At 41.9% G+C, this 10,784-nt stretch overlaps 1 long non-coding RNA gene across 1 annotated transcript; it reads left to right on the top strand.

The window, feature by feature from the left end:
- Positions 1-848: 848 nt before the first annotated feature.
- Positions 849-7,249, top strand: LOC124258764. Its single transcript, XR_006893667.1, has 3 exons — positions 849-967; positions 6,943-6,948; positions 7,239-7,249. It is a non-coding gene; the product is annotated as an uncharacterized LOC124258764 (long non-coding RNA).
- Positions 7,250-10,784: the final 3,535 nt, after the last annotated feature.

Genomic DNA, 10,784 nt, shown 5'->3' with positions numbered 1-10,784 from the left:
TATGTTTAATCCAGTGTCAAAATCGACCCGTTATTATGTTAATAAAGTTAAAGTTCTAGTATTACAAACATGAATATATAATATCTGTTTAGATAAATAATATAAAGTGGCATTGTTAATTCATGTAATCAAGAAGGACATTCAACATATTTTGAAATATACTATTCCAAAAAAAAGAAACGCATAACCCAGAAATATGTTGCCAAAATGTTGTATTTTCAAACATGTATAACTCGTGCACAAATTGACTTTATGAAATGAATTATTACATCAGTTTAGAAGAAGGTAATGTCTATACAACCAAGTGGATAATTTTAGATAACGGAGACGTTGAGCGCGATGGTGACCACGTAGCATGGTCACGACGTCGGGTCTCCTGCCTCTCAGTCCAATCTCCCTCAACCTTTTCCGTACAGTTTGACCTGATACCCTTCGAAGTCCAGGCACCCTGGTTGCTGTGCTTTCACACGTGGCAGTACGATCACGGAAATGTAGTACCCGGATGTACCGATCTTGGGCTGCAGTGGTGACTCGAGGTCTGCATGTACGGGGACCGTCATTTGTTATACCTGGTTGACTAACATTCAGAGGCCTGGCAACAGAACATTGTTAATCTCCAGCGTGCATTCTTTCAATGGCGATATTCCGTGTCGCAGCGTCAAGACTTGGCGTAGTGATTTGACCTTGAAATTCCTTCAAAACAAATGCCGATTTCCGAAAGTAATCTGGATTTTTATAGTCAGTCAATGCATGCTCTTTGCTGCACAATTTCAACTGGACGGTGATTTCTGTTGCGTTGTGGCGATGCCTTTTTAATTCTCCATCAAAATCAACATTTTCAGGTAAAGTCGACTATTCACTTGTGCAATTGTGTAAAACTATGTTATCAACACTTTTGTTACATATTTTGACGATTGTTGGAACGCAATAGGTAATTTATAGATATTTAAAAATACAAAACGCCTATGTATATAATAAAGATTAGTAATGTATAAATACATTGCTCTAAAGGTCGGGGACTCATTAAGGTAGGTGGTACTTCACACCAAAATAGTATCACATTTCTTAGTTGAGAGTACTTAGGTGTGGACTAGCATCACATCATGATGAATAGAATCAATTTGTTCTCGAATTGCTTTTACAAGCTCCATCATAAATTATATAGCCGTAATCCAGTTTAGAGCGGATAAGTGCTCTTTACACTTGGATGAGGGTGTTTTAACCGCCACCACATATGAAATTGGAAACAACTTTTATTATATCCAGCGTCTTCAGACATTAATTCCTGACCAAAAAGTTATTCTGCTGATGCAAATACCCTTGAATGATTGGCAATTGTCTTGGCGCTGTTAACCGTTTGTTATTTAATGCGAGGTTTCCTTACATCACCATACAAATCACGTTGTTCTTTAACAATGTATTGCACGTTATGATTGTTTCAGCACCCAATCATTGTGACATGAAGCCCCGTCAAAAATGGAGGTACCTGTACTAATAGTGAGTGAGTGAGTTAACATTTAACGTCACATTGGCAATATCTCAGCCACATCGTGACGAAAATGTGTCTTGAGGTGCTTGCTTAAAAAACGTGCGATGTGATCTTTAACCAGAGATAGCATCAACTGAATTCCTATAAGACAGACGGAATTTAGAATCCTACACTCGGCAGTTTTTCATTTTAAACATCATGCCTTCAAGTGAAGTCATCTGAATGTTACATGCTTGTTCTTCACACAATGTGTACACCTTTGACAGAATATTGAGTGAGCTAATATTAAACGTCACATCGGCAATATCTCAGCCATATAGTGACGAAAACAGTTTATACAATAAAAAATGAAAACATTTTGGACAGTAAAACCTGTCAACGATGGACAGTAAAAATACTAGAGTATCACATATATGAACATAAAACTAGCATGTACAACTAAAAGATTTTAATCAAAGAAGACAATCCAATATATAACGCAGGCTATAGATCACCAACAACTAAAGGTAGATCGCTATAATAGGAACCATGGGGACTTACATTACTTTTGCTACCTGCATGGACCCTAGCTGGATTTACACCATCCCTTTAGCCCTGGCGATGGTAGGAAGATTTAGCCGACATTACAATCACAAAAATACTACGATTAAAAAGTATGGTTGAGCGAAATTGACTTTGAAAGTGTGTGGGACTTACGTATCCTCTCAGGAGGACAATAATTTTACAATATTTTAACCCCCTTCGAGGATACAGCCACTAACAATCGCAGCTGCTTGTTGACACTACCATGTTTAAAATACTATTTATCTATTTACAAAACATATCATTCAAAATTTATGCAATAATTCTATTTCCTTTAAAAATTCAATTATTAAATGATAATTAACATATTAAAAAATATCCTTAACTGCTTTGACATTAAAACCTGTACTAATAATGGATTCAGCTTCACTTGTAATTACATAAATGGATATTCGGAGATCATTCCAACGACCAGCCTTTCAAGAAGTCAGATATTGATGAAATCTGGGAAGTGTCAGTCATCGTTATGAATTTCATTTATTACTGTTGCATGTCGATATTTATTTGAAACAATCAGTTAACCGGTTTCGGATTCAGTGTGAAACAACAAAGAATTCCTTGAAAGAATTTTTCACATGCAGGATTTGTCTAGCTGTTCTAGAACCATCCAAAATATTCTTGACCTCCACCCAAAGTATTTTTAACTATCACACCACTTCCCTCTAACCGAATCCAAACTGAGCGAGTGAATACATATGGTTTTACGGCGTCTTGAGCCATATTCCAGCAATATCACAGCGGGGAACGCCAGAAATGGGCTTCACACATTGTATTGAGACCCTTTATCATTACATAGCTTCTGTTTGTCTGTCCAAATACGAAATGCCATGATCCCGTCCATAAGTATAACAGGGTATTTTGAGGTTATTATGGTAGGGGAATCATCTAGATTTCCCATGTTGTGTTACTGTATCATATTGTGAAATAATTCTGGGGGAGGAGACGAGTGGTTGTTTTTAAACGCTGAACTACCAATATTCTACCTAACTAGTTATTGTCTGTAAAATAATCGATCCCAGAAATCAACAGAATCCATCTGCGCAACTGCGATACGATGATATGTATCAATACAGGGTAGCAAGCCTGACAATCAGATCCCTAATCACCCTTTACAAGCTCGGGTTGCTGAAGATCAGTTCAAACCCGGGTTCATCACTGTATGTCATTGCAATTACTAAAACCATTTGTTTCACAAAATCTACCTAATTTCGCTTGCACATGGGTCAATACGGAAATACTTGCATTCATGCTTTGAGAAGTGCAAGTTTAGCAAAGCATCTATGTTATACCACGGAAAGCATGCAGTCTTGAAGTTTCCTTTTCGAACACGCCTGGGTCATTAGTAGACTGTGCGTCAACGACAAAATCAAGCCTCTCAATGGACGCGGTCCTGCCCTCACTGATGTGTTGAAGCCGTGAGTCATGACTACGTTGTTTGAGTCATCAGAGCATTCATCGAAGATTTCTTTAATGTCAGGCCAATAGAGATGTTTTACCCGATATCAGTGATTTTGACCTCAAAATGTCAATATCGAATTTGGCCTCTTTATCAACATAGTCCACTACGATCTAGTCACATGGGCCATTTGTAACCCCACGATCCAGTCACATGGGCCATTTGTAACCCCACGATCAAGTCACATGGGCCATTTGTATCCCCTGGATTTAGTCACATGGGCCATTTGTAACCCCACGATCCAGTCACATGGGCCATTTGTATCCCCTGGATTTAGTCACATGGGCCATTTGTAACCCCACGATCCAGTCACATGGGCCATTTGTATCCCCTGGATTTAGTCACATGGGCCATTTGTAACCCCTGGATTTAGTCACATGGGCCATTTGTATCCCTGGATTTAGTCACATGGGCCATTTGTAACTTCCCACGATCCAGTCACATGGGCCATTTGTATCCCTGGATTTAGTCACATGGGCCATTTGTATCCCTGGATTTAGTCACATGGGCCATTTGTATCCCTGGATTTAGTCACATGGGCCATTTGTATCCCCACGATCCAGTCACATGGGCCATTTGTAACCCCACGATCAGTCATGGGCCATTTGTATCCCTGGATTTAGTCACATGGGCCATTTGTATCCCCTGGATTTAGTCACATGGGCCATTTGTATCCCCACGATCCAGTCACATGGGCCATTTGTATCCCCTGGATTTAGTCACATGGGCCATTTGTAACCCCACGATCCAGTCACATGGGCCATTTGTATCCCCTGGATTTAGTCACATGGGCCATTTGTATCCCTGGATTTAGTCACATGGGCCATTTGTAACCCCACGATCCAGTCACATGGGCCATTTGTATCCCCTGGATTTAGTCACATGGGCCATTTGTATCCCCTGGATTTAGTCACATGGGCCATTTGTATCCCCTGGATTTAGTCACATGGGCCATTTGTAACCCCACGATCCAGTCACATGGGCCATTTGTATCCCCTGGATTTAGTCACATGGGCCATTTGTATCCCCTGGATTTAGTCACATGGGCCATTTGTATCCCCACGATCCAGTCACATGGGCCATTTGTATCCCCTGGATTTAGTCACATGGGCCATTTGTATCCCCTGGATTTAGTCACATGGGCCATTTGTATCCCCTGGATTTAGTCACATGGGCCATTTGTAACCCCACGATCCAGTCACATGGGCCATTTGTATCCCCTGGATTTAGTCACATGGGCCATTTGTATCCCCACGATCCAGTCACATGGGCCATTTGTATCCCCACGATCCAGTCACATGGGCCATTTGTATCCCCTGGATTTAGTCACATGGGCCATTTGTATCCCCACGATCCAGTCACATGGGCCATTTGTAACCCCACGATCCAGTCACATGGGCCATTTGTAACCCCTGGATTTAGTCACATGGGCCATTTGTATCCCCTGAATATAGTCACATGGGCCATTTGTATCCCCTGGATTTAGTCACATGGGCCATTTGTATCCCCTGGATTTAGTCACATGGGCCATTTGTATCCCCTGGATATAGTCACATGGGCCATTTGTATCCCCTGGATTTAGTCACATGGGCCATTTGTATCCCCTGGATTTAGTCACATGGGCCATTTGTATCCCCACGATCAGTCACATGGGCCATTTGTATCCCCTGGATTTAGTCACATGGGCCATTTGTATCCCTGGATTTAGTCACATGGGCCATTTGTAACCCCACGATCCACATGGGCCATTTGTATCCCCTGGATTTAGTCACATGGGCCATTTGTATCCCCTGGATTTAGTCACATGGGCCATTTGTAACCCCCTACGATCCAGTCACATGGGCCATTTGTATCCCCTGGATTTAGTCACATGGGCCATTTGTAACCCTGGATTTAGTCACATGGGCCATTTGTATCCCCGGATCAGTCACATGGGCCATTTGTATCCCCTGTTTAGTCCATGGGCCATTTGTAACCCCACGATCCAGTCACATGGGCCATTTGTAACCCCTGTAGTCCCATGGGCCATTTGTATCCCTGGATCACATGGGCCATTTGTATCCCCTGGATTTAGTCACATGGGCCATTTGTAACCCCACGATCCAGTCACATGGGCCATTTGTAACCCCCTGGATTTAGTCACATGGGCCATTTGTATCCCCTGGATTTAGTCATGGGCCATTTGTAACCCGATCCAGTCACATGGGCCATTTGTATCACATGGATTTAGTCATGGGCCATTTGTATCCCCTGAATGGGCCATTTGTATCCCTGGATTTAGTCACATGGGCCATTTGTATCCCCTGGATTTAGTCACATGGGCCATTTGATCCAGTCCCATGGGCCATTTAGTCATCAGTGGGCCATTTGTATCCCCCTGGATTTAGTCACATGGGCCATTTGTATCCCTGAATATAGTCACATGGGCCATTTGTATCCCCTGGATTTAGTCACATGGGCCATTTGTATGGGGCCATTTGTATCCCCTGGATTTAGTCACATGGGCCATTTGTATCCCCTGGATTTAGTCACATGGGCCATTTGTAACCCCACGATCCAGTCACATGGGCCATTTGTATCCCCTGGATTTAGTCACATGGGCCATTTGTATCCCCTGGATTTAGTCACATGGGCCATTTGTAACCCCACGATCCAGTCACATGGGCCATTTGTATCCCCTGGATTTAGTCACATGGGCCATTTGTATCCCCTGGATTTAGTCACATGGGCCATTTGTATCCCCTGGATTTAGTCACATGGGCCATTTGTAACCCCTGGATTTAGTCACATGGGCCATTTGTATCCCCTGGATTTAGTCACATGGGCCATTTGTAACCCCTGGATTTAGTCACATGGGCCATTTGTATCCCCTGGATTGAGTCACATGGGCCATTTGTATCCCCTGGATTTAGTCACATGGGCCATTTGTAACCCCACGATCCAGTCACATGGGCCATTTGTAACCCCTGGATTTAGTCACATGGGCCATTTGTATCCCCTGGATTTAGTCACATGGGCCATTTGTATCCCCTGGATTTAGTCACATGGGCCATTTGTAACCCCACGATCCAGTCACATGGGCCATTTGTAACCCCTGGATTTAGTCACATGGGCCATTTGTATCCCCTGGATTTAGTCACATGGGCCATTTGTAACCCCACGATCCAGTCACATGGGCCATTTGTATCCCCTGGATTTAGTCACATGGGCCATTTGTATCCCCTGAATATAATCACATGGGCCATTTGTAACCCCATGATCTAATCACATGGGCCATTTGTATCCCCTGGATTTAGTCACATGGGCCATTTGTAACCCCTGAATATAGTCACCAACTCCCTTTGGTCATACCATTTCAATGTACCCAAAGCTACATGGATCAGCTCACTGTCTTGACGATCCCACGACCCCTAAGGTTTTTGTCATGGTATATATTCTATTCATAAGAACATGTATTTAGTATTTCTGTATTTAACAGTCTGTATGCTTTGTAACGTTGTAAAATATAACGTCCATACGATTTATAAAATCCTTAAGAATTCTTTGCTAAAAGCTGGGTCGATTGACTTTATCATACGATATTTACCATTTGTACCCACTGGATCTCCCTGTGGGCATATGAGGGGCGGTGGGGTAGCCTAGTGGTTACAGCGTTCGCTCGTCACGCCGAAGACCCGGGTTCGATTCCTCACATGGGTATAGTATATGAAGCCCATTTCTGGTGTCCCCCGCCGTGATATAGCTGGAATATTGCTAAAAGCGGCGTAAAACTAAACTCACTCACTCACCCTGTGGGCATATCATTTCGATTTGCCCAAAACAATACGGATCAGCTTACGGCCTTGACGATTCCTATGATCAATAACTATTTTGTCATGGTATATATTTTGTTCATAATTATAATAATGTATAATAATAAGTTATTATCTATTAAGGATGACATTTTTCATGTATGTTTTGTAACGTTGTAAAATGAAGGGGCCAAACCCTTTCTAAATCCATAAGAAATCATTGCTACAAGACGAGTCGATTGTGTTGACTATATTACGAGTGTTTCTTTGTTTCTTTGTTTGTTTAACGCCCCAGTCAGCAATATTACATATTTATGACGTCGGTCTGTAAATAATTGAGTCTGGATCAGACAATCCGGTGACAAATCCGGCGTGATGAGGTACGATGACGGAGCGTGTATGTATAAATCACCATCAAAGAGTGATGGTACCATGAGTTCGCGAAAATGTGAACAGACAGGGGTGACTGTTAGTAAATGTAACGTCAGACAGCCATTAATCTATTCGGTGTATACCTTGCACGTAACGTACACATTATTCGCACATGTTCTTACGAGTGTCTGTGGGTCGTTGTTGTAATCGTTGTTTACCTAGAACTGACTTCTGTCGAATTGACATATTTCAAGTCAATGTGTGGTTGATATAAAGTGGTGCTTTCTACAATAATAGTACGTCAGTGGATGAAGTAGTTAATGGTTTCACAACTACGGAACAAGGTTAGTATGCTAGTATTATGTATGCCTAGGTTGTTTCCACTACGGTCAGCTTTTTCCCAACCAACTGCATCCGACATGATTCATGATCTGGCTTAGACATAATGGAGTGAGCGCGAGTCATCCGAGATCTATGGCATGACAATTAACACTTTGGTTAAACTGTATGTATAATTGTGACACACCACGAAACATGATCGATACAATCGATATTCGATCCCGTGTGCATTGCATCTGTCACACCTAAGGAATGCGCTTCGAACAATCTCAGACTAAAAATCAAATCATCAAATGTAGGGCATTTCATGTCAAACAAAAGTGAAGTAATACGAATTATCCCTGGAGTTTAAACTATATTTATGGTTGATAAGAGAAAAGTCATTGTGCTTCTGTGGTCTGTTGGACCGCCTCCGTGGTGTAGTGGTTAGAGCGTCCGCCCGGAGAGCGGAAGGTCGCGGGTTCGATCCCCGACCGCGTTATACCAAAAGACGTTAAAATATGGTACTTGTTGGTCCCTGTCTGGCGCTCGGCATTAATGGGTACAACAAGGACTGGTCGGCTCGGAGTCAGCATACTGTGTCTGAGTGGGGTATTCATGCTTCACTGCGGCATGGTATCTCAGTGGGCTAGCACTATAAAACCAGCTTCAGTCTGGGCTAGTACAAGCAGCCGCACATACACATACACACGCATGCACGTCGTCATATGAGCGAAATATTCTCAAGCACGACGTTAAACCCAGTTTCACCTCACCTCACCTGTGGTCTGTTGGGTGTGACTAGTTTGCACAATATTGAAAAATGAGGTTTCTTGTCAACATTATCATATCCAGCATCTGTCCTGCCCTTATGTGTTTTACGACCTCTCATGTTATTGCATAAATTTATGTGAGTGTTTGAATGGTAAGTTGAGTATTTGACTGTTGTTTTACATCGCTGTTCAACTACATCAATACAAAACGCATCATGAAAAGTAATACCATTATAGACCTTTCATGTCTTTTTGAACTCGTGCATCAGTTGCATATATTACATGAAATGTTCACGTGTAGACCTTGATGCCAATAAATATCCGTCTCAAGGAATTCATACGCAAGCCCCTATACATATTCATAAACGAACACGCCTACACATCACAAACTAAAACGTACATCTATTCAATGCAACGTTTTAAAGCTTTACTTGCATGAGACAAAGGAAAAACTATTTCAAACTTAGTGCAGATTATTTATTTCGGCACATAACGTTACAGGCCACACCGTGGGTAACATATTCTTGGGTACGAGTTTAGCATGGTGGTATTACTGCTTTCATAAGTGAGCCAAGTGCCCCGTCAGTCTTCATGGTTCTTGTGTGCTTATTGGCTGGAGGGGATGCCACTTCATCGATGGTTGCCTTGTCCGTTTCAGACGTCACCATCACCACATACACCTCAGCCTTCGCGTGCAAGTCAGCAATGTTTTTTGAAACATCTCCTCCTTTACTGGTTTTGCCGTCGGTGAAGATAACTACAAAGTTCTTAGCATCATTCCGATCGCCGTTGGTCTCAGTAAAGATTTCTGAAGTAGCCAGTTTGATGGCATCACCTAGAAATGTGCCACCACCTTTTGCTCTCTGGGAACTGATGGCCGTTTGAACGTTAGTTTTGTTTTCATATGTATTCAAATAGAACCCAACCTTTGCCGAGGACGAAAACGTCATGAAAGCAACATGGTGACGCTCTTTACTTATATCAGTACCATTTACGAAATTCTGGACGAAAGTTTTCATCTCCTCGTAATCCTTCTCCACTACTGACGTAGAAACATCCTCGATGATCAGGAGGTCAATAGGACCGAGGTCACATTCTGCAACAAACAGTTTAATCTCTAAACAAAAAACGGTTTACCTGTGATTAATGTAAAAAGACTCAGTCTTAACAAGGTCATTACACGACATAAAAATTGTTTTCAAAGCTCCCGGAGGCTCTTCGTACTCAATGGACATTCCATTGTAACGGGCGGTGGGGTAGCCTAGTGGTTAAAGCGTTGGCTCGTCACGCCGAAGGCCCGGGTTCGATTCCCCCATGGGCACAATGTGTTAAGCCCATTTCTGGTGTCCCCCGCCGTGATATTGCTGGAATATTGCTAAAAGCGGCGTAAAACTAAACTCAGTCAGTCAGTCAGTCCATTGTAACAATTATGACACAACATATAACTTAGAATAAATATGTAGGCATCAGCTTTAAACTGGGTGACATCTTATTTGATTCTGTCTGAACGGACATTCAAATGCAATAATATCAATACAAAACACTACTTTTGAATAAATGGCATTCCGTCTGAAAAGACGGATTTCAGCAATTCTAGTTATTGATATTGGCATGGATATTACCGAAACAATAGGTTCCATCGTAGAATGAAGAGAATATTCCGTACGCCATTCTGTCTCCACACTTCCTGGTCATTAACATTTGGGGGCTGGCACAAGTCGTGTAGTCAAAGGCTACGCATATGATTTCCATTTGGCCCACCTTTCCTGCAATGACAATGAGTGAGTGAGTTAAAATTTAAAGTCACTTTGGCAATATTTCAGCCATATCGTGACTAGAACACTTAATACTTTAGAATTCTAATTTATAAAAATCCGTCATCAAAGTACAGTAAAACAACTAGGATATCACAGTAAGAGATTTATAACTATGCAATGGCAATGAGCTATAATCTAGGAATGAATATATTTTATTATGTAAACGTTTGTCATGAAATAAGGCTA

This window comes from Haliotis rubra, unplaced genomic scaffold, assembly GCF_003918875.1.
Source record: "Haliotis rubra isolate DU_JTF1 unplaced genomic scaffold, ASM391887v1 Scf1176, whole genome shotgun sequence".
Lineage (NCBI taxonomy): Eukaryota > Metazoa > Mollusca > Gastropoda > Lepetellida > Haliotidae > Haliotis > Haliotis rubra.
This window is presented reverse-complemented; position numbering and strand designations above follow the sequence as displayed.